The 23,206-nt window shown below is 42.5% G+C and overlaps 1 protein-coding gene and 1 pseudogene across 1 annotated transcript in view; one reads left to right on the top strand and one right to left on the bottom strand.

Moving 5' to 3' along the window:
• Nucleotides 1–2,741, bottom strand: part of LOC130858344 (AP-3 complex subunit sigma-1-like) — a 139,167-nt pseudogene extending 136,426 nt beyond the window's left edge.
• TMEM132D (transmembrane protein 132D) overlaps nt 1–23,206 on the top strand; it is an 807,498-nt gene that overhangs the window by 151,545 nt on the left and 632,747 nt on the right. The window lies entirely within an intron of this gene.

The raw sequence follows: 23,206 nt of genomic DNA, 5'->3' as shown, positions 1-23,206 counted from the left end.
CTCGGATAAGGACCCTGGGGATCACCTGGAGCTGCCCTGTTAATGAAAAATAATCTCCCATCTCAAGATTCTTGACTCAATCATGTCTGTAAAGCGCCTCTTGCCCTGTAAGGTAACATATTCAGAGGCTCCGAGAATTTGAACGTGGACTTCTTTGGTGGAGAGGAGGGAAGGCATTCTTCTGCCTACTATAATCCGTAGAACAAATTAGGAATATTTTTTAAAAAATAATTTTTTGTTAGTTATCTGTTTTATACATATTAGTGTATATATGTCAACCTCAATCTCCCAAGTTATCCCACCCTCCCTTTCCCCCCCTTGGTGTCCATATGTTTGTTCTCTACGTCTGTGTCTCTACTTCTGCCTCGCAAACCGGTTCATCTGTACCATTTCCCCTAGATTCCACATATATGCATTAATATACGATATTTGTTTTTCTCCTTCTGAGTTACTTCACTCTTATGACAGTCTCTAGGTCCACCCACGTATCTACAAATGACCCAGTTTTGACCAATTAGGAATTTTCCGACACAAGAGATAGGCTACATGGATGTGGACAGGTTTTCTTACCACGAGCAGAGGCACGGAAAGCAGGTGCCTGGACCAAGATGAGCTGAGGTGGTTGTGATCAAAGACTCAGGACCAGAGGCTGGATTTTTACCCTGGGATTGGAGGGAGCTTCCTGAAAGTCTTCTCCGGAATGCTTTCATGGTGTGATTTCCCCAGTGGATCCTCAATCACTTTAAACAAAGGCGGTGTGTTCATTTTCTCAATTTTGTGGGGTCAGAGTCCTTGATCTAACTTCCCAGCAGGTTTCTCTTCTGGAAGCCAGAAGGCAATGGAAATTGATGAGATTCTTGCATTCCAGCGCTTCAAAGAACAAGGCTTTCATCAATTTCAGCCTCCTGGATGGAGGCGATCAGCAGAGTCACAGAACTGGAGGACGCAGGGCTGCACCAGTGTGTGCCCGCACGTGACAATTTGTTTTAAAGGATTCTGAGGGACGGAAGATCGCAGGCACCCCGGGGAAATCAATTCCTTGTGGAACATATTGCTGCTTTTGTTAGAGTAGAATATGTTTTCTGCAACTTTACAAAGAGCACATCTTAATTGTTTAAGGACCCAGAAGGAATGCATTTTCTGTGTAGCTTCCTATTCTCAGAAGGCTGCCGTTGAAACTGTTCCATATTTGAACCTAAAAACTCTTTTTTTGTTGGAAGCCATTCTAATGTACCTGCCACAAAGCACCTCCTTCTGTCAGAACAGCCCACCACAAAAGTATTTAACATTTTCTTACCCAGTTTGATGATCTATGTTAGGTGTCAACTTGCCTGGGCTCAGGGATGCCCAGAGAGCTGGGAAAACATGATTCCTGGGTGTGTCTGGGAGGCTGTTACTGAAAGAGACTAGCATTTGAATTGGCGAACTGCGTAAAGATCATCCTTAACCACATGGGAGGACATCATCCCATCCTTTGAGGGTGTGAAAAGAACAAAAAGACGGAGGAACGACAAACCCTTTCTCTCTCGAGTTGAGCTGAGACATCCGTCTTCTCCTGCCCTCAGATATCAGCGCTCCTGGTTCTCAGACCTTCTGACGCAGAATGAATTACACCACCTGTTTTCCTGGGTCTCCTGCTTGCAGAGGTCACTCATGGGACTTCAAACTGCATGAGCCAGTTCCTATAATCAATCACTCATCTATGTCTGTCTATCTGTCTATCTACCTACCTATCTACCTGCCTACCTATCTATGCATTTATCATTTATCTGTCTATTCCATCCATCAATCAACCATCTATTATCTATCATTTATCTATACATCTGTCCATCTATTTATCATTTATCTATCCATCTATCATCTATCTATCTATCTATCTATCTATCTATCTATTATCTATCTAATCTATCATTAATCTATCTACCTACCCATCCATCCATCATCTGTTATCTATCATTTATCTATCTATCCATCTATTTATTGTTTATCTATTATCCCTCTCTCTCTCTCCCTCTCTCTCTCCTATTGGTTCTCTTTCTCTGGAGAACCCTAATACACTGAGGTCATTATTTTATATATTTTGTGATATACTAAAGATACAGTTGTTGTCAGTTTAGAAACAAATAACGATCCTAGTCATGGTCCTGGAAACAGCTTTCTTTAAAAGTCTCTGAGGTCAGCTGTGGTTATTTGCTATTTTCTCTCAAGGATGAAAACCTCAAGACTCTCCACCCAGTGTGTCAATATCTCAGACATTCAAAGCTAAAACGGCACCTTGAATACTGTCCTTATTGTGTAGATAAGCTATGGAAGTCCCTGGGACAGAGACAGGACTTCAAATCATATTTCCTAATTTTTAACACCCAATGCTGATGGCCTCAGTGGTCCTCCAACAGGGCTCCCATTTCACAGAACTTTCAAGTTGAGTCACAGCAGACGTGCTTCCTCCTCCATCTAGTTTTCCTGCCATCCTGAGAGATGGTGACGGTCTTCTCCACACTTGCTGCCGTCGTGCATTGACTTATTGATCTTTGCCAATGTCTTATTGGTTGTTTAAGAGTCTTCTGAGACCTGGTTATTCTTTCTCATGGGGAGCAGCTGGTAGAGGAATGTATCTTTCTTTATTGTTCCATAACAATGGCTTCTGTTTACGGAGGGCTAGCAAAGTGCTGGGCACTGGTTTTCTTGGACTGACACGTCGGATCCATCAACCCTAGGATGTGAATGCTGCTCATCTCCATGGTCGACAGAGGAGAAGACTACTTAGAGAGGTCAAGACAGGTCACCAAAGTCACAGAATGAACAGAAGCTGGAGACGAGATTTGAAGATCTGAGGTCGGGATCTGTCTGCCCCAGAGATCCCTGCTTGTAACTCTAGTCAACTTCTGTTCTGAACCCCATTCCAGGAGAGTGGCAGAGGTGGGTCCCCAACTGACCCGGTACCAAGGCTTTGCCCCAGTTCCGAGGAACGTGCGTTGTGCCCGGGAGTGGCTGGGGTGGCCATCTGGGTTCCTTGTGTCATTTGCCTACACTTGCATCTTCTGAAATGTTCATCCTTTTCCCTAATCCTTGCACACCCATCCATGCAGGTTCCTGCTGAGGTTCCCCTCATTTGCACGAGGCTCTTTCAGATCTAGTGCCTGTCTCAGCCGGATCCTTGCTTAAGGCACAGGATGTTCTAAGAGGTTCTCCAAGCGCTAGCTGCTGTTTCCTCTCTGAGTCTTTGGCTGCCTCTCTCCCTGGGGTCTACCGTGATTCAAAGCACAGGCCTGGCCAGACAAAACTCTAATTCGAAAAGATACATGCCCCTGTATGTTCATGCCAACACTATTCACAATAGCCAAGACATGGAAGCAACCTAAATGTCCAACGACAGGTGAATGAATGAAGAAGATGTGGTACATATATATGACGGAATATTATTCAGTCATAAAAAGGAACGAAATAATGCCATTTGCAACAACATGGGTGCAACAAGAGATTATCACACTGAGGGAAGTAAATCAGAAAGAGAAAGATAAATACCATATGATATCGCTTATATGTGGAATCTAAAATATGACACAAATGAACCTATCTATGAAACAAACAGAATTACGGACATAGAGAACGGACTGGTGGTTGCCAAGGGGGAAGGGGCTAGGGGAGGGATAGATTGGGGGTTTGGGGTTAGCAGATGCAAACTGGTATATATAGAATGAGTAAGCAACAAGGTCCTACTGTATAGCACAGGGAACTATATTCGGTATCCTATGATAAACCGTAAGGGAAAGGAATATGAGAAAGAATGTATATATATATGTATCACTGAGACACTTTGCTGTACAGCAGAAATTAACACAACATTGTAAATCAACTATATTTCAATTAAAAAATTAAAAAAGAAAAGATCTCTTAGAACTAAAAAAAAAAAAAGAAAGAAAAGCATAGGCCTGGCTTACTCCATGGGACAGGGGCCAGGTCCCAGGTCCCTTCCAGGGAGGCCCCATCAGTGTCTGTGTTCCTTCCCATCTCTGACTTCCAAAAACCTCACTGACACTCATCATGTATGGTGTGCACTGTGAATCCTTTCCTGTCTTTTAAAGGACTTTCATTTTAACAATCAAAAACAAGGAAGAGGAACTTACCTGGCAGTCTAGTGGTTAAGACTCCGTGCTTCCCAACCTAAATCAACAAATGAATGGATAAAGAAGATGTAGCATATATATACAATGGAAAATTACTCAGCTATAAAAAGGGATGAGATGGAAATATATGTAATGAGGTGGATAGACCTAGAGTCTGTCATACAGAGTGAAATAAGTCAGAAAGAGAAAGACAAATATTGTATGCTAACTCACATATACGGAATCTAAAAATGGTAGTGATGAACTCAGTGACAAGAACAAGGACGCAGATGCAGAGAATGGACTGGAGAACTTGAGGTTTGGGAGGGGGCGGGGGATGAAGGGGAAGCTGAGACGAAGCGAGAGAGTAGCACAGACATACATATACTACCAACTGTAAAATAGATAGCCAGTGGGAAGTTGTTGTATAACAAAGGGAGTTCAACTCAAGGATAGAAGGTGCCTTAGAGGACTGGGACGGGAAGGGTTGGGGGGACTCGAGGGAGGTTGGGGGGAGTCGAGGGAGGGAGGTAATATGGGGATATTTGTATAAAAACAGATGATTGAACTTGGTGTACCCCCTAAAAAATAATAAGTAAATAAATAAAATTAAAAAAAAAAAGACTCTGTGCTTCCTATGTAGGGAATGTGGGTTCAATCCCTGGTCGGGGAACATGCCGTGCAAAGCTGCCAAAAAATTAAAAATTAAAAAAAAAACTCAAAAACAAAAAAAACAAGGAAGAACATCCCGGGCTTTGTTTTCATCTGAGACAATAGCAGGAAATGATGTATCTCCTGCCAGAAAATGGGGGCCAAGGGTACCAAGAGTTTTCAGGCATTGGGAGGGGAGATCAACTTTGTATTTCAAATATTATCCCGCTACACCTGCCCTGGATGTTTTTGTGTGTGTCTGTCTGTGTTTACTATTTTATTTATTTATTAACTTGGTTGTGCTGAGTCTTAGTTGCAGCCAGCAGACTGCTTAGTTGTGGCAGGTGGGCTTCTTAGTTGTGGCAACAAACTCTTAGTTGCGGCATGCATGTGGGATCTAGTTCCCTGACCAGAGACCAAACCTGGACCCCCTGCATTAGGAGCATGTAGTCTTAACTAACCACTGCACCACCAGGGAAGTCCCTGTCCTGTAGGTTTTTGTTTGTGGAATAGGAAGTAATACCCATCAGTATTTCAAGAATTGTGCTATGCCAGCTGAGAGACACTTTACATCAAAGCCAGGGTAGAGATGCTTTGGGAGATGACACTGATACAAACCGTAATTTTCCCAAAGCTCTTCAACACGGCTGTATGCTGGACATAATTTGGGACCCCCAAATATGAAAATGACACCCATATTTAATGTTGTAATTTACCTTTATGGTCTGAGGGTACCTGAATGGTGTATAGGATGAATCCCTGAGCTAACAAAAGTGGCAGAAAAGTACAGGTACATTCCCATCCCATCAATTTACTTTTCAAGAGTGAACCCTCTATTCATCTTATAATAGAATCACCGTACTAGTTTTTAAAGGAGTTGAGTGGTTTTAAAATGATTTTTCGGTGGGTACAAAAAGGACTTTGTAGCACAAGCCAGAAAATAATCTATTTTTCTACCATGCTTTCATTTATGCTCTGTTGTGTCAGTAATGTGAGATCTCGAAAGCCCTAGAATATTTTTTTCAGTCATCAATAATTAGGTGTCAGTCAGTAGAATCAGTATGTGTAAGAGTAACGAGGGTGCTGACAGCTGGAGTGATGGAAACTTCTGCAGCTGCTGGGGTAGAAATGGGCATATCAGAAAAGAGAGAGATTTCCAGCATTGAAAACGACCATCTTTGGGTAGATCCCCTGCCTTATTTATTTGAATTTCCCAGGCCCAGCAATGATGCTTGGTAAATAATAACCACTAAAGGCGTGAATGTTTGCCAAATGAATTATGGAAGTGTTGGTAAGATACATGAGTATCTTAAAAGCTTTAAACTAGGAAAGTCACACAGTTCTTCTGCATTAGTGCAAGAATCAAAATCCTAGAAGGAAATGGGTAACATCCTCCAGATGGATGCTTGCAGGGAGTGTGTTGATGGGCTTTATGATGGAGGTGTGGTCGGAGTCAAGGGACCAAACCTGGGGCAGCACAAGTGGGGCGGAGTCACCGCTGTTTGGTCTGGGAGTGGGGGAGAGGAAACTCGAGACTGGGACCAGGAGAGAGGCGCCTTCAGGATTGGGATTATTCCACTGAAGCTGGCACACAAAGAGGAGTGAGCGCGGAAGAAACTCCTGCCTCCTTTGCTTTCCCTCTCGCATCTCCTGCTGGTCCCTTCCACTCCCTGAACTCACCTGAAGCAGATGTGATGCTCAGTGGATGCCGTCCCATACACAAGGCAGACTCGTGTGGCACAAATATGAACAGACATCCGTCTCGTCCTTGGGACGGTCAGCCCACATGTAGTTTCCTAATGCTGCATCCAAAGTGGAGCTTGTAGCATGTGAATTTCAACGGACAGTGATGAATGTAACCGAGACAGCCTGGGAAATCCCATCTCTGTCCCCAGTAGAAGGTTATTCTCCCTCTGTTGTATTAAGGAGAACTCCAAGGCAACTGGGTGGTCAGCGTTTCTTCTCCTTTCTTGGGAGGGCCCACGGGGTAGGGGGGCTAGTGCTTCCTCCATCTTGTGGTGCAATGTGCCTGCCTCCCTCCACACACACCTTATCTTGGCTGGAGGCGCATCAGTTCTTTGGGAGGCAGGAATTCTTCCCTCCTGAGAACCCCTGTGTGTGAACTTGGATGTGATTGAAGTAGTTCTTTTTCTGAAAGGCCAGGTAAGCCTCTGAAGCAGAACAGGGCAGGTGCGACCTACCCATCCACCCACACCTCTTGGGGAGATGGAGGCCATCCTTCTGTTCTTCTACCTCCACACCCTGCCCTTGTGCTGGAGTTGTGCCCCCTCCTGCAGGGGGTGGAGCCGTCTCTGACCCCATGACCTGGGGGAGGAGTAGGTCAGCTAGCATCTGGCTACCAGCTCTGGCTCCGCTTCCCCCTTCCTGGGTCATGTAGGGGGAATAGAGCCCACTTGGGATAGGGCTTCACTGTTTTCTAACAGTTTTCTTGCAGAAAGAATTGGGTTTTACTCTTCAGATGGCATTGACCCTATTCTTGTGGGAATTAAAATCCCTGGTACGACTGTGCTCAGGAGAATTTGTTTCTCATCTGGGTCTGCTTTTGTGATAAGAGACAGAAAATCAGGGAGCATGGGTCTGACTGAGTTGTTTAGGACGGGCAGCACCAGCTCCAAGGAGAGCCCTTCCCCCAACAGACGGTGAATAGCTTACCCTGCCACCTGGGTGTTCCCATGTCTTGCTGTAATGTGTTGGGATTTTCCTCCTTTCTTTTGCATCTCTGGAGTCTTTAGTATAAGGCTGTATGTCAAATGCTTGATGCATTTTGTGTTCACACAAGCTTCCTCCTTCCCTCTTTCCCTCCTTCCCTCCTCTTCCCTCCCTCCCCCACTCCTTCTTTTCTCTTGCCAGTCTTCTCTCTCTGAGTCTGGTGGGACTGAGGCTGAAGACAAGGTTATCTTAATTCCAGCCATTACGCAGAAAGAACTAACGTGACCACTTAGGTTTAGTGGCAAGATCTCTAATCTCATTGATTTTTCTTGGTATTTGGTCGGATATTATACCTGAGACGACTTAAATAAGATTTTGATAAATGAATGGAGGAGTCGTTTAATCTGCTTGTTCAGTAATGGCCGATCAATACAGTGCATTATTGGCCATAGAGATGCTGCAGGCTCTATCATGTGATGGACGGTCCTGTAGATTATCAGGGGGCAACCGATTTTTAAATTTTATTTATTTATTTATTTATTGGCTGCTTTGGATCTTTGTGGCTGCATGCAGGCTTTCTCTAGTTGTGGCGAGCAGGGGCTACTCTTCACTGTGGTGTGCGGGCTTCTCTTTGCAGTGTCTTCTCTTGTTGTGGAGCATGGACTCTAGGCTCATGGGCTTCAGTAGTTGCGGCACATGGGCTCAGTAGTTGTGGTTCACGGGCTCTAGAGAGCAGGCTCAGTAGTTGTGGTGCATGGGCTTAGTTGCTCCACGGCATGTGGGATCTTCCCAGACCAAGGATCGAACCTGTGTCCCTGCATTGGCAGGAAGATTTTTAACCACTGCACCACCTAGGAAGCCCCGATTTTTTTTTTTTTTTAATTTCAGTTTTGGTTGCAAATGAGTCTTGGTGACGTTGCCTCAGTGGCTATGAACTGAAGAGATGAACAGAGTGTGGGGCTAGTTTTCCCCCAACAGATCAGAAAATGGACAACTTCCCTGGGTCTTGGTGAGACCACGGTGACTATTTTTAATTTGCTGTTTAGGTAACTCCCTTTACTGCTGTTTGTATTTTATTTTCCAAAAAATCAGTTATTTTGTTCACAGCGGAAATTTCTAGGTCCTTTGTGTTTGCAGGCGACGCTGCAATTTCAGATACCATAGGGGCCAGACATGGAATCTGTCTGAGTGAAATTAATAAATGTAAGATGAAACGAATAGTGTCAACCACGTCGTACGTCGCAATGGACACCGTCGTTGAAGAACTGTAGAGAGTGGTGTGGACTGCAGATAAATGAGAGATTGGGTATCCTCTAAAGGGAGACTGTGAGCTGTGTCAAACCAGTTAGTCTAACAGCTGAACCTAGGTTCAGAAATTCCTTATCTTCTGATAACTCAAGAGATAAAAGACATTGATATTTCCTTGTGAAATAGCCCAAGTATTAGTGTTGGCTACTGATTTGAAAATATTAAAAGCACATTTGGTAATGTGCGGGGACGTTTTTGGTTGTCACACCTGGAGGAGGTGCTGCTGGCTCTTGGATAGAGGCCAGAGATGCTATTAAACATCCTACATCACACAAAACAGCCTCCACAACAAAGAATTATCTGGTCCTAAATGTCAGTCATGTCGGGTTGAGAAGCTGCGTCTTAGGTTGATTTCGGGCAAGAGCCACCTAATGTGTTTATGTTTCTCTAAATATCTGTGTCTCAGATTTTCTTTCTCTTTTAAGAACTACAAATCCATTTTTATATAAAGTAAGGCCATTTTTGCCTGTCAGAGCATTTTTTATCTTGGGGCTTATATGTGGCAAATTTAAGTTTTTTTCAGTATAAAGACTTACTATTGTTCTCCGTTGGAACAGTAATTCCTCAGGAAGACTGTCACTCCATCACCCGCTGCCAGCTTTCTTCCTCTCTGACCAATGACCTGATGCCTTTTCCTGCTGTTCTCTTTGCTACCCTTGGAATATGGTATATTTGTTTCAGAATTACCTGATGTTTTATATTGTGTGTAAAGTGCTTATGAAAATACTTGCGGAGCGCAATATTTCAGGTACTAAATACGTTATCCTTCATGTGAGTTGTACTGCTACAGCTAGTAAAAGAATATTTATTCCTGCTTCTACGAAACCCACATCAAGAAAAACCAGAGGTACCATTAAAAAAGAAGGATGACACTGTTATAAATGAACAGTCTATAAAGAGGGTGACTTCTGATGGGTACGTACTTCTTTAGAGAAAGAGCAATAAATACCGTTCGTCTTCAAGGTGGTCTGTTACCTAAATGGAACAAAATAGTGGACGCAAAAGAACAATGTGCTTGTAAGTGTGGAAGTCCAGAGGAGGGTGAGATAACATTCCAAGGAAGGAGAGAGATGGAGAGGGAGAGAGATGGGGGTCCCAGTGGTTCATGAGTTAGGAGGACAACAGAGAGGATGAGATTATGGACCAGGGCAGGGATTCCACACGGTGGGAACGATCACCTTCTGTTTGCTGCATCGTATTCACCCTTCTGCCTTCTCCATCTGCCTGGTGTCCCGGCAGGATTATCCTTGTGGGTTGCAGGAGAGAGGACAAAGGGGTCAGGTTTATTTCTCCAGGCATCACCAGTGGGCTGTCTCCCGGGACTACGGTGGCTCCCTCTAGTGTTTATCTGGAGTACTGCAACTTCCCCTGGGTAGATTTTGCTGCTTTAAAAGCCCCACAATAATCCCCTTCCGCTTCTCTGATACAAAGATCTGTGGGGCTTTAATAGTAGTCCAAAATGCTCTAATTAAAATAAAAAAAACTTTTTAATATTATGGAAGTATTATTCTAAAAGTAATCCTTGGTCATCCTATGGAAAACGATAACACAGTTATACAGATTCCTATATAGGGATATTCATTACAAACAATATTATAAAGAAAAACTGGAAACAGTCCAAACGTCTACCAATAGAAGGTTGGTGAGTTAAATGTAATAGAACATTATAGTACAAAATGTGACTGATATATACTGATTTAGAAAACGGTCCCATAAATAAAAGTAGATGGAAGAAAAAGTAATACTTAATCAGTGTAGAAAATAGACAATTAAACAGATGAACAAAAGTAAGAAAATCAGCAAATCAGTCATAAATTTGATACCCAGTGAGAACCCATATCAATATTTAACAATAAATGTTATTTATCAAAGTATAACACCTATAAAGAAAATGGAACAAATGAATCATTGTAAATAATTAACATATCCGTGATCAAGAGATAGAAATAGTTGCAGGGGGCTGAGGGTAGGGAAATAGGGAGAGGTTGGGAAAAGGGTACAGGCTTTCCGCTGTAAGATGAATAAGGTCTGAGGATCTAATGGAAAACAGTGATCTGAGACGCTAACGCGATGGTGACTATGGGTGATAACACTGTATTATGGAATTGAAATTTGCTAAGAGAGTAGAACTTAAGTGTTCAAATATTTCTATTTACTTATATATAAATATATGCATTTCTTATTTATATATAAATAAGTATGTGAGATTATGGATGGGTCATTTACCAGGTGGGAGGAATCCTTTCACCTGGTATACATGTTTCAAATCATCAGAGGGTATTAAAGGTACCCTTTAAGTATCTTACAATTCTATTTGTGGATTATACCTCCATCAAGCTGAAACAGGAAAAAAAGAGAACTTCCTTGGCACCCGAGAACTTTCTGTCACCCTCTTGCAGTCACCCTCTTGCAGTCACTGTCCCCTTTTCTCAAAAGTAACCATTATCCTTAGCATACGTTGGTTTCGCCTGTTCTTGAATTTTATGCAAATAACTTCCTATACTCTGTAGCTGTTTGTATATGATTTCCCACACGCTACATGGTGCTCATGAGTTTTTTGTTGGTGGTTGCGTCTTTGCCTTATCTATTATTGGGTTTTCTATTTTGTTACTCTTTTGTTCTTTCAGCATTGTTTATATGCACAAGTATACAGGGCTCTGCATTTTTGTTTCCCAAAATATAATATCAATGTGTATTTGTATGTTCATGTATGATGAAAATATTCCCAGATCATTACATGTTTTTATTCTGCTGTGCCATTTGAGCAGCTGCCTAATTTATATAACCATTGTGCTTTACTCCACAATTACGTATGGGATAAAGGCTCTCTAAATGCCAGACATTGTGTGAAAATCTGGGGATAAATGGTGAGCAAGATAAAGTTCTTGCCCTTCACAGATGATTAAATAAACAAGAATGCAACATGTGATAAAAACTAAGATAGGGAATGTTAACACCATTTCATTAACCAGTTCCTGTTGCCATGTGATTAGGTAATGGCCAAACAATTACTGCAAATTTTGAGTATTTTTTTTCTGAATTATAATATTTGGAATGTGTCACTTTCAAATCCTTGTAATATTTAACTTTTAATTTTTTTGTTGTCATACTGTCACATGGGTGACTCAGATTTATTATAGCAGCTAATACATTAGCAACTGTGGAAATAACATGGATTCTTGATATTTTTTATCTTTGAGGATTAGTCTCTGCCTTCTGTATATGCACTTTCTTTGTTATTTGATTGTCTCCTGATCTCTATACTATATTACCACTGAGAAATAGGATATTTGTTTAGATTGGTTTAGAAATTAAATGATGATGTCTTCTGTATGAAGCTACCTTTCTGTGAGTAAAGAAACCAAATTCTCCAACACTTCAGAGCCTCATCCTATTTTTTAAAAAAAATTAATTTTTTATTATTATTGTTGTTTTGGCTGCATTGTGTCTTTGTTGCCGTGAGGACCTTCTCTAGTTGTGGCAAGTGGGGTCTACTCTTTGTTGTGGTGCACAGGCTTCTCTTGTTGCTGAGCACAGGCTCTAGGCACGTGGGCTTCAGTAGTTGCAGCACATGGGCTCAGTAGTTGTGGCGCACAGGCTTAGTTGCTCTGCGGCATGTGGTATCTTCCTGCGCCAGGGCTCGAATCCGTGTCCCCTGCATTGGCAGGTGGATTCTTAACCATTGCAACACCTGAGAAGTCCCTTCATCCTCTTTTATTTTTTTTTTAAGCCCTAAGAACACTGGGTATGAATGGGAATGGAGAATTTGCTGGGAATTAAATTCTAAATTAAACAAAATCATCTCCATTTTTTGTTAGGACATGGGAGTGCTTTTCTTTTGTCATATCAGTGTGCCCAAAGAATATAAGATCTCATTTTGGGTACACTTCATTTTAATTGAGTTTATAGGGTTACGGATTTGATAAAGTATTCTGTTGTTCGTGACAATTAATAATCTAAATAGCATTTCCAGAATAATAGAAGGAATGTCTCATGGAAACCCTGCAACTAGTTGCACGATGAACTGAACAAACAGTAATTGCTGGAGAAGTTCAGAGAAAAATGGGATCAAATGGGGTTGATTAGAAAGAAAGCTTCACTGAAGAGGTGGAATTTGACCTGATTCTTTATATTCTGAAGAGAATGTTGGTGAGAGAGGCAGAAGCTCATTTCTAGTGGATGAAACACCCTAAAACAACAGGTGAAGGGTTTTTTGGACATCATTTGTGGCTTTTGTAAATATATTCTCTTTATCCATGATATCTAGTATTTTAGGTCTAAATAGAATGGCAGCATGAATAGAACAAGTATGATAATTAAGGATAATTAATATCATGATAGTTTATTCTTCAAGGGGAGTAGACATTAGTTCTCCCCTTGCTGACCAGTACTGTCCTGTTCACTCATGAATGACTGATGTTCTTAGTGCCACGCTATTTGAGTCATTGTTTCTGACATTGGATGGCCAGTTGCTCCATGCTTATCTTCTACTCTTCCATTGTGCTTTGTGATGGAGGAAGAGAACTGGGGAAAATGGGATGGCAGGTAAAATAGGCAAGATTGGCTTGGCTGAGTGCACAGTGTGTCCTTCACGCCCTGTCTAATCCATCAGAACCTCCACCTTGAACTACATCCGTATCATGGCCACTTCTCATCACCAGCACTGCTGCCACCCTGGCCCAAGCCTCCATCCTCTGTCACCTGGATTACTGCCACATCCCCCATTGGGTCCTTCTTAATCATCCTTCCTTGCTCTGCCCCCATCTAGTCTTCCCGTAGTAGCCAGGGTGATCATTTTAAACATCTGGTGTTTGTGCATGACCCTACCTAGAGATTAAAAAATCAAATGCCTGTTGGGGTAAGTATGTGACATAAATGAGGCATAAGGGCTGGGTGGGGACTGTGGCCAACTAGTGAATTCTTGCCCCAACTGAAGGGCATAGCTTTGTGGCTTGTTGCAGTATGGTGATGGGCTCACAAGTTTCTCACATCTTGAAGTGCTTTAAAGAAAAACGTTAAAATCAAGATTTTTAGGTGAAATCTTCTATTTTATCAATATTGGCATTGAGAGCTAATTATGAAGTTCAATACTACCATGCAGAATCAAGTCAAATAGTCTTTGGAGCCAGATCCAGCCCAGGTGACAGCATCTGCTGTGGACAGTGGGGAGAGTTTTAAAAAAAAAGAACAGACGGACCTGTGAGGGTGACAGTCTGCCACCATCTGCCTGGGCTTCCTCCTCAGCACGAGTTTGGGGAAATGACAGTTTCCTCCTAGAATAGTGTAGAACCACTGCCCCCTCTATACCTCTTCACCACTGCAGGTGCCCCTTTGCCAAGTGAAGACAACCCTGGAATGTAATAAGTAGAATTTTTTTTAAAGCAAAGGACTTTTTATCGAAGCATAGTTGATCTATAATGTTGTGTTAGTTTCGAGTGTACAGCAAAATGATTCAGATATATATACACACACATACACACACACACATATATTTCTTTTTCTTTTTCAGATTCTTTTACAGTATGGGTTATTACAAGATATTGAGTAGAGTTCCCTGTGCTATACTGTAGGTCCTTGTTGCTTACCTATTTTACACATAGTAGTGTGTATATGTTAATCTAAAACTCCTAATTTATCCCTCCCCACCCCCCTTCCCCTTTGGTAACCATAAGTTTGTTTTCTATGTCTGTGAGTCTATTTCCGTTTTGTAAATAAATTCATTTGGATGATTTTTTAAGATTCCTCATATAAGAGATATTGTGTGATGTTTGCCTTTCTCTGTCAGACTTACCTCACTTAGTATGATAATCTCTGGGTCTATCCATGTTGCTGCAAATAGCATCATTTTGTTCTTTTTATGGCTGAGTAGTATTCCGTTGTGTATATGTGCCACATCTTCTTTATCCATTCATCTGTTGATGGACCCTTAGGTTGCTTCCATGTCTTGGCTATTGTGAATAGTGCTGCTATGAACATAGGGGTGCATGTGTCTTTTCCAGTTAGAGTTTTCTCCAGGTGTATGCCCAAGAGTGGAATTGCTGGATCATATGGTAGCTCTATTTTTAGTTTTTTAAGGAACCTCCATACTCTTTTCCAAAGTGGCCACACCAATTGACATTCCCACCTACAGTGTAGGAGGGTTCCCTTTCCTCCACACCCTCTCCAGCGTATATTATTTGTAGACTTTTTTTTAAAGATTTTATCTGTGTTTTTGTTTGTTTGTTTTGATGAGGACCATTTTTAAAGTCTTTATTGAATTTGTTACAATATTGCTTCAGTTTTATGTTTTGGTTTTTTGGCCCCGAGGCATGTGGGATCTTAGCTCCCCAACCAGAGATCAAACCCCCACCTTCCAACCTGCACCCTCTGCATTGACAGGTCCAGGGCTTAACCACCGGACCTTTAGGGAAATCCCTGTAGACTTTTTCATGATGGCCATTCTGACTGGTGCGAGGAGGCACCTCGTAGTTTTAATTTGTATTTCTCTAATAATTAGCCATGTTGAGCATCTTTTCTTGTGCCTATGTCTTCTTTGGAGAAATGTCTATTAAGATCTTCTTCTACTTCTAATAAGTAGATTTTTTTAAAAGGAATTTGAAACTGACTCTTTTCCCTTCCAAATGGCCAGAACTTGAACGCAGGAAAACAGAATTTACTGCAAAAAGCAGAAGTGCCATTGCTTCCCAGGTGTCTGACATGCTTACAAGGACCCAGTCTCGCAGGCTATGCTGGTTCTTTCCCAGGTCATGACCGCTCCTCACTGGGTGCTGTCTGCCTTTTGGAGTTCTCACAAGAGAAAGTGGTTAAATGCTTGAGCAGAAAGAATATCTGGGCAAACCTGAGTGGACTGCATATTAATTATAATTACTCCAATTAAAGAGTAAAACTCTGAGCTGTGCTCACTCAGAAACTAAACTTGTTTGCAAATGAATTGAGAAGCAATAAAAAATTATTATTAGATTAGATGTGAATGTCTTTGATAATGCTTTAAAGAAAATGGCATGTGTTATTTCTGTTCTGGTTTCAGTGAAGCTTCTGTACGGATGAATTTCCCCTGGCATCATGTCATGTTGCATTCTTTACTTTCTGCATCTATATTCTTTTATGATGGAATGAAGTGTGGGACTCTTAGGAGACCCCTCTTGCCATCCAACAATGCCCGCCACGGGCTGCCATCCTTCTAGTTTCATACTCTGTCATTCAAAAAAACTTTTAACATGGTATACAAAAGAGATGCAGAAATAGAGACAGCATAATGGTCCTGGTGGAAAAATGCTGATAAGCTGGATACAGTCTGTGATCAAAAAAGAATATAATTTCCTGATTGAAAAGAATGGGCGAGGGAGAGTAAGAAGATTGCATAAACTGGAGCAGGGTTAGCTGTCTGCCATGCTAATAGGGGTCTCCTTGCTCTTTTTTTCCCTGTCAGTTCAAAAAATATGTCAGGCTTTTAAGGTTGCCGTTTCAAAGTTTCTTGCAGTGATATCTATTAATCCTCCCACACTTTATGTTCCACGTTTGAGTTGTTAATTTAATTTGATTATAAGTCACTTTAGAAAAAAAGTGGCTTGTGCCGAGTCACCAGATCTTCATGATATAAGCCCCTGGGGGCGGGTGGGGGCGGTGGGGGGGAAGTAGGGGAGAGTGGAGAGACCCCATGGTTCCAGCCAGTCCTCTTTCTCTCTCTCTGACCTGGACATGCATATCCCCGTTATTTTTTTCTGCTTCATTTTGTTTTCAGTCTTGGTCTTTGAGTCACTAAAATGGGGACAATGGCATTGTTGTAATAAAAGATGGAAAAAGGAACCTGGGAGACCATCTGGTCAGGGGCTGCTCACCTCAGCTGCAATACAGGATCACCTGGAAATGTTTAAAAATTCTATGTTTGGGCTACATCCATACAAAGAAATCACTATGGGTGTGGAGATGGGTATTGGTATTTCTTTATTTTTTTCTCCAATATATCTTATTTTTTATTTTATATTGAGTAGAGTTGATTAACAATGTTGTGTTAGTTTCAGGTGTGCAGCAAAGTGATTGAGTTATACATATACAGGTACCTATTTTTTCAAATTCTTTTTCCATTTAGGTTGTTACAGAATATTGGGCAGAGTTTCCTGTGCTATACAGAAGGTCCTGGTTGGTTATCTATTTTAAATATAGCAGTGTGTACATGTCAATCCCAAACTCCCAATCTATCCCTCTTCCTGACCCTTCACCTTGGCAACCATAAATCCTGTCTGTAAGTCTGTGAGTCTGTTTCTGTTGTAAGTAAATTCATTTGCATTTCTTTAAAACCTACCAACCTGTTGTCAGGACTGAGAATCCAGCTGTGACTCAGCCCTCTTGTTAAGAGTCTGGGATGCTGATCTGAGGGTCAGGGCTGGGAATGGAGCTCCTGTTCTGAGGACAAATGTATTCAGCTAAGGAAGGGTCTCCAGACCTCCTCCCTGGATTTGCTGAATTTGCTGTGTTCAATGACATCTTACCACCTCCTCCATCCACACTGAACTGCTGGGATTCGTTGCTGCTGTTGCCATCTACGCCAGCTGCCTGCCCAGCGAGAGAGCCTTTCAGTCATAAATTCAATTGCCTTACTTTCATTTCAAATGCTTCAAGGGCTTTAATCAGTCATGGGATAAAGTTCAACGTCTTCGTGATGGCCAGGAAGGCTTTGCCTAGTCTGGCCCATGGCTGTGTCTGACCTCATCTTCTCCTCTCTGCACCGCCTGCATCTCCATCCAGACACCCTACCTTTTTACTGTGCCTTTGATGAGCTGGGTGGGACTGCTTCTGCCTCAGGGCCTTTGCACTTGCTGTCTCCCCAGCCTGGAAAGCATCTCCAGCAGCGTTTGCATGGCCACTTCCTGGCTTCATTTGGATCTCTATTTAAATGTTCCCTACCCAAGGAGGTCACCTCAGGGATATGGGGCATCCAGATTCAGAAATGAATTCCCACTCATTTCTTAACTCACCCCTGAGATATTCAGGATGTTACCTTTTCACTGAAATTCTCGTGGGGAAGGAGACATGGAAAAGCCTTTTGTAGAAAACAAAGTAATACATGGAGTTTGTCACTGAAGGGACAGGTGCTTGTGTGTATGTGTGTGTGGGGGGCCTCAGGTGGGTGTGGCACCAGCTGGCAGAAGGGTGACAAGCATTCGACATTGCAGTTTTCACCAAACGCTAAGCCGTGAGCTGGTGGTGCTTTCTGCCTGCTCTGGTTCTCAAGCCAAATGTGTGTTTTCAGCTACAGCCTGCCCTTCAGGGGCCCATTGCTTCTCCCTAGAAGGGGGAAATTAGGAAACTAATGGGTTATTGATATTCAAGAGCGAGAAATCAGATTTGCCAACATAGGAAAAGCAGCCTGGGTTTGAAATAGATGGTTAGTCATCTGGGTTCTTGGGGATTTTATCACCTGAACACACAATGGGAATTGGACACAATGTGGAGAAACTACAGATGGACTAGAATTTGGTTTACAGCAGAATGAGGACCTACAGAGGCAATGAAATTGTGTTATAGACAAATTAAGAAAATTAGATGCTCTGGGGCCCAGGTTTGTAAGGGACTCTTCTGCATCAGAAGCATGGCTCACTGGTGGGCAATGGGCAGGAAAGCCCAGTGGGGAGACTAACCCACTGGGAGGGTCTCACTAATGCACCGTTTCATGGTGTTGCAGGAATGGGGACCCCTTCTAGGGCCCGCGAGGGGACTCTTGTCTAACACTTGGAAATGATTTGTCCAAAGAGACACACGTGCTGATGAAGCAAGAGGCTGTATTGGGAGGGGGTGCCTGGATGGAGAGCAAGAGGGTGAGGGAGCCCAGGAGGGCTGTTCCACCACGTGGCTCGCAGTCTCAGGTTTTATGGTGATGAGGTTAGTTTCCGGGTTGTCTCTGACCAGTCATTCTGACTCAGGGTCCTTCCTGGTGCCATGTGCATCGCTCAGCCAGGATGGATTCCAGCGAGGAGGATTCTGGGAGGTTGATAGGACATATGGACTGGCATCTGTTACTCTTCTTTTGACCTTTCTCGAATTCTTCTGATTGGTGGTGACTTGTTAGTTTCGTGTTTCTAACCAGGACCTCGTGTCGTAAAATAACTCATGCAAACTGTTACTGTCCTTGCCTGGCCAGGGCGGGTGGTTTCAGTCACTGTTTCCCCTGACAGTGGGATGCATTTATGATGTTTGTCCACCTTCGTGTCGCCAACAGGACTTTGTTCTGAGGGTCTATACATGCAGGATGCACAGTGGGTCCGAAGTTCTGCACATCTTACTCTCATTCCATACTGTCATCTGTCACCATAGCATCCCAGCTGGCAAACCTGGGGCCCAGTTCTCAGCAATTAGCTGGGGAAGGATCAGGAGATTCTTCTGTGAGCATCAGCTGAGCACCCCTTGGCCATGGAGTGCCCCTCCGTCTCAGTTAGATTCCAACAGTAAGGTTCAAGGACCCTCTAGAATAGCCCTCCCCTCTCTGGTCAGGGTCCTAACTAGGTTTCTTGTTTTTAGAAACACAGTGACCTGTGGATTTTTTCTGGGCACCGAGAGAAAATGACTGATACCAAATGCAAGTTCATGCGCCCAGTGCACAGTGAGGGCAAACAAACTGCAAGGTCAGAGTTAGGGGCAGAGAAAGGTTTACTGTAGGGACATGCAAGGAGAATGGGTGGCTCATGCCCCCAAATCCCAAGCTCCCTGAAGGGTTTCAGCAAAGCATTTTTCAAGGCAAGGTGAGGGAGGCATGTGATTGGCTGTTGCAAACTTCTTGGTGTTGGAATTGGAATCCTTTGTTCTTGCAACTCTCCAGGTAGGGCTGGTCATGATGATTCTGTAAACCTCCAAGAAGACAAATGTTATTCTCTGTTCTGCAACTTTTTATCTCTATATGAATGGAAAATTGTTATACTCTTAAAGGTCAGAGCCTTGAGAATGGGCTCTCCTGTATATTTCAGGCTATAGGCAACATTTTTAACTTGTAGTAGAAGCAATAGAATACAAAGGCTAAAGTAAAAGAAACAGATCCAATATGGAGTGAGATTTGTTCTTCTTATTTGTTTGTCGTCCTTTGGTTTCCTATCAAATTCCACACAAGCCAGTGTGTGGATATAGCCGTCTTGCGATTGGATTCTTCAATGAATAGGACAGTCCTGGGCGTGGATTATGGTCTTCACACATCTGAGTTATCAGGACCATAGGGACTTTATTTTAATTTAGAATGTTGTTGAGATTAGCCTGACTTCGTACGCACGTGCAACATTTTTTCGAAAACCTTGTCTTTTAACTCATGGTGTAACATGATTCCATTCCACACTGAGGTTGACTCCACAATTTAGTCCTTTTAGAACACTTACTGTGTTTTTTTTTTTTAAATTAATTCATTCATTTTCATTCGCTGTGTTGGGTCTTTGTTGCTGCGTGTGGGCTTTCTCTAGTGGTGGCAAGCAGGCGCTATTCTTTGTTGCAGTGCACAGGCTTCTCATTGCAGTGGCTCCTCCTGTTGCGAACCATGGGCTCTAGGCGCTCGGGCTTCAGTAGTTGTGGCACGTGGGCTCAGTAGTTGTGGCACTGGGGTTTAGTTGCTCCTTGGCATGTGGGATCTTCCTGGCCCAGTGTCCCCTGCATTGGCAGGCGGATTCTTAACCACTGTGCCCCCAGGGAAGCTCCACACTTAACTATATTCTTGGTTGTGAATCCTTAATGACCCACTTGAAACTTTTTGTTCTGATGGGATAATGGGTCCAGACCATTGGTTATAAAATTTGATTGGCAAATTCCAGCCATTCAATAGCTTTGAAGAAGGCAGAAAACAAGCAAGTCAGTCTCCAAAGCCCTGTTAAAAAAAGGCACACATATGTGTATAACCAGGTATTTCCTTTGTCAGGATGAAATAAACTTGTCACTGAGAGGCATAACATTTAATCAGAAGTTTAAAATGATGATGGGTACTGTTTTAAGCAAATACTCCACATAAGGACCCAAGGCTCTCAAATAAGCACTTTCTGGTGGGATAAATAACTTAACGGAATAAATAACGGAATCATTTTCAAAGCATCTCAGCTACCTGATGTTTACCGAACTCAGTGCTTTAAAAAGTGCTTTATCCCTTCTGGGAAACACTGTATGTTTCTTGAGGCTCACAGAAACGTGTCCTATATGAAGAAATATCTGATGGTAAAAATAAACCATTAAGGTTTTTGCTGTGTCTCTCATTTATGTGGATTCAGACCTTTCTAGAGAGAACTATTGAAAAATATTTTGTAATTCTGTTGTAAATCATGGTATGCCTCTAGTTTTGTTTTTAGACTGGAGCATTTTTTCCATTCTAGGAAATACACTTTTCTATTTTGGAACTGAGCTGGGTCTAACAAAATTTCACCTCTTTATTTATTTTTTTTAAGGCTACGTCTTGAGGATGTCGGTAGCTTTTGGTGGGTTTTTCAACAGAATGGCCAGATTACTGTTTCTGAAAACAGTAATATTAATAATATACAAGGTCATGTGTTTGAGCACTTATGTGAAATAACTCATGGGATTTTCTCAACAGCTGTGTGAGGCACATGCTATCATTATCCCCATTTTATAGATAAAGAAACTGAAGATGAGAGTGATTAAAAGATTTCCCAGGTTTACACAGCTAGCGAGACAGAAAGCTAGCAAGTGGTTATACTGGTCGGAAACCCAGGCCTCCTGACCTAGACCCTGTTTTCTTAATTTCCCCTTTACTGCCCGCTTTTCATGTTCTATTTTTCTTCTTAAAATGGTGGTAGAAAATGAGTTAATTATTGGCTGTTTATTCCTTGTTTTATTAGAAGGATATAAATTAGGAGGAAAATAAATTAAGGATCTGTGTGTGTTGGGGCGTGGCGATTTCTCTAACTTATATTTATCCTCAGAGATGCATAGAAAGGAAATTACTTCTTCTTTCTAATACCCTAATTAGTACTTTGATAATAAATCAGTCCCCATTTTGCTGTAAAAGTCAGGCATTTTAGAGGTAAAGAGCACACATTCTGGAATCAGACAGTCTCCTTTAAATCCAGGCTCAGGCACTGTCAAGTTCAGTGGGCTGAGCATCTTCAATTCTCTCAGCCTTAATTTTCCTAACTGCTAAACGGGGATAATACACTGCTTACTCTGGTTCTGTATGAACACTCAGCAATATGATAAATAAAAAGTGCCTGACACTTCGCAAAAACACAATGGATATTAAATACTTTCTCTCCCTTCCTTCTCTTCTTCACTTTTCCTGTAAAATACCTTTCCTAAAAAACATAAATTTATTTATTTATTTATTTATTTATTGGCTGCATTGGGTCTTTGTTGCTGTGCACGGGCTTCCTCTAGTTACTAGAGTGGGGGCTACTCTTCATTGTGGTTCGCAGGCTCCTCATTGTGGTGGCTTCTCTTGTTGCAGAGCATGGGCTTTAGATGCGCAGGCTTCAGTAGTTACAGCACATGGGCTCAATAGTTGTGGCTCATGGGCTCTAGAGCACAGTCTCAGTAGTTGTGGTGCATGGGCTTAGTTGTTCTGAGGCATGTGAGATCTTCCCCAACCAGGGATTGAACCCGTGTTCCCTGCATTGGCAAACCAATTGGCAAAGAAACCGAAATGCAAAAGTGTGAATATCGGAAAGAATAAAATAAGGACAATAGGCCTCTTCAGGTTTTATTTACTTTAACTGGGACTAATACTTTCACACCAACATGATGTGGCAGATACTACTGTTTTTATTGGCTCCGTGACATCCTCTGGGGAACCTCCTGTACTCCCCTGCCCGAGCCCCTCAGTCCAGGGAAATGTGGGGCTGACTCCACCCCATTGTCAGGGTGGAAATGTGGTCCAGGCCTGGCCAATTAGCATATTTCATTTCCCTGGCCACTGTGATAGGCTGAGTCATGAGCACATGACCCTGTTGGGCCAATGGTCATCAGGCCTGGGATTTTAAACTGTATAAGGAAGAGAAGCTACTATTTTCACTGGGTTGGACCCCAGGAGAAGCTAAGCCAGGAGCTGCTAGGGGTCTCTAGAGTGAGTGAGCCACCCTGAAAATAGACCCATTCATTTTGGAGGAGACAGATACAAGAGATGGTACTGCAAGTGTACCTGGACCCTCACTTTTAATGCCTCTGGAGCCTTTAGATTTTGAGGTAAAAGAAATTGCTTACTTGCTAAAGTTGCTTAGATTTGGATTTTCTGACAGCTTTTACAAAAACAGACAAGCAGGTAACACTTACCACACACTCGGGAATATGCGTCCTGTCCCATTTATGTGCAGACTTTTAAACTGAGACATAAAGCATACATGTGGGACTTCCCTGGTGGCGCAGTGGTTAAGAATCCACCTGTCAATGCAGGGGACATGGGTTCAATCCCTGGTCTGGGAAGATCCCACATACCTCAGAGCAACTAAGCCCATGCACCACAACTACTGAGCCTGTGCTCTAGAGCCCGCGATCCACAACTA

This window comes from Hippopotamus amphibius, chromosome 8 (genome assembly GCF_030028045.1).
Source record: "Hippopotamus amphibius kiboko isolate mHipAmp2 chromosome 8, mHipAmp2.hap2, whole genome shotgun sequence".
NCBI classification, from domain to species: Eukaryota; Metazoa; Chordata; class Mammalia; order Artiodactyla; family Hippopotamidae; genus Hippopotamus; species Hippopotamus amphibius.
This window is presented reverse-complemented; position numbering and strand designations above follow the sequence as displayed.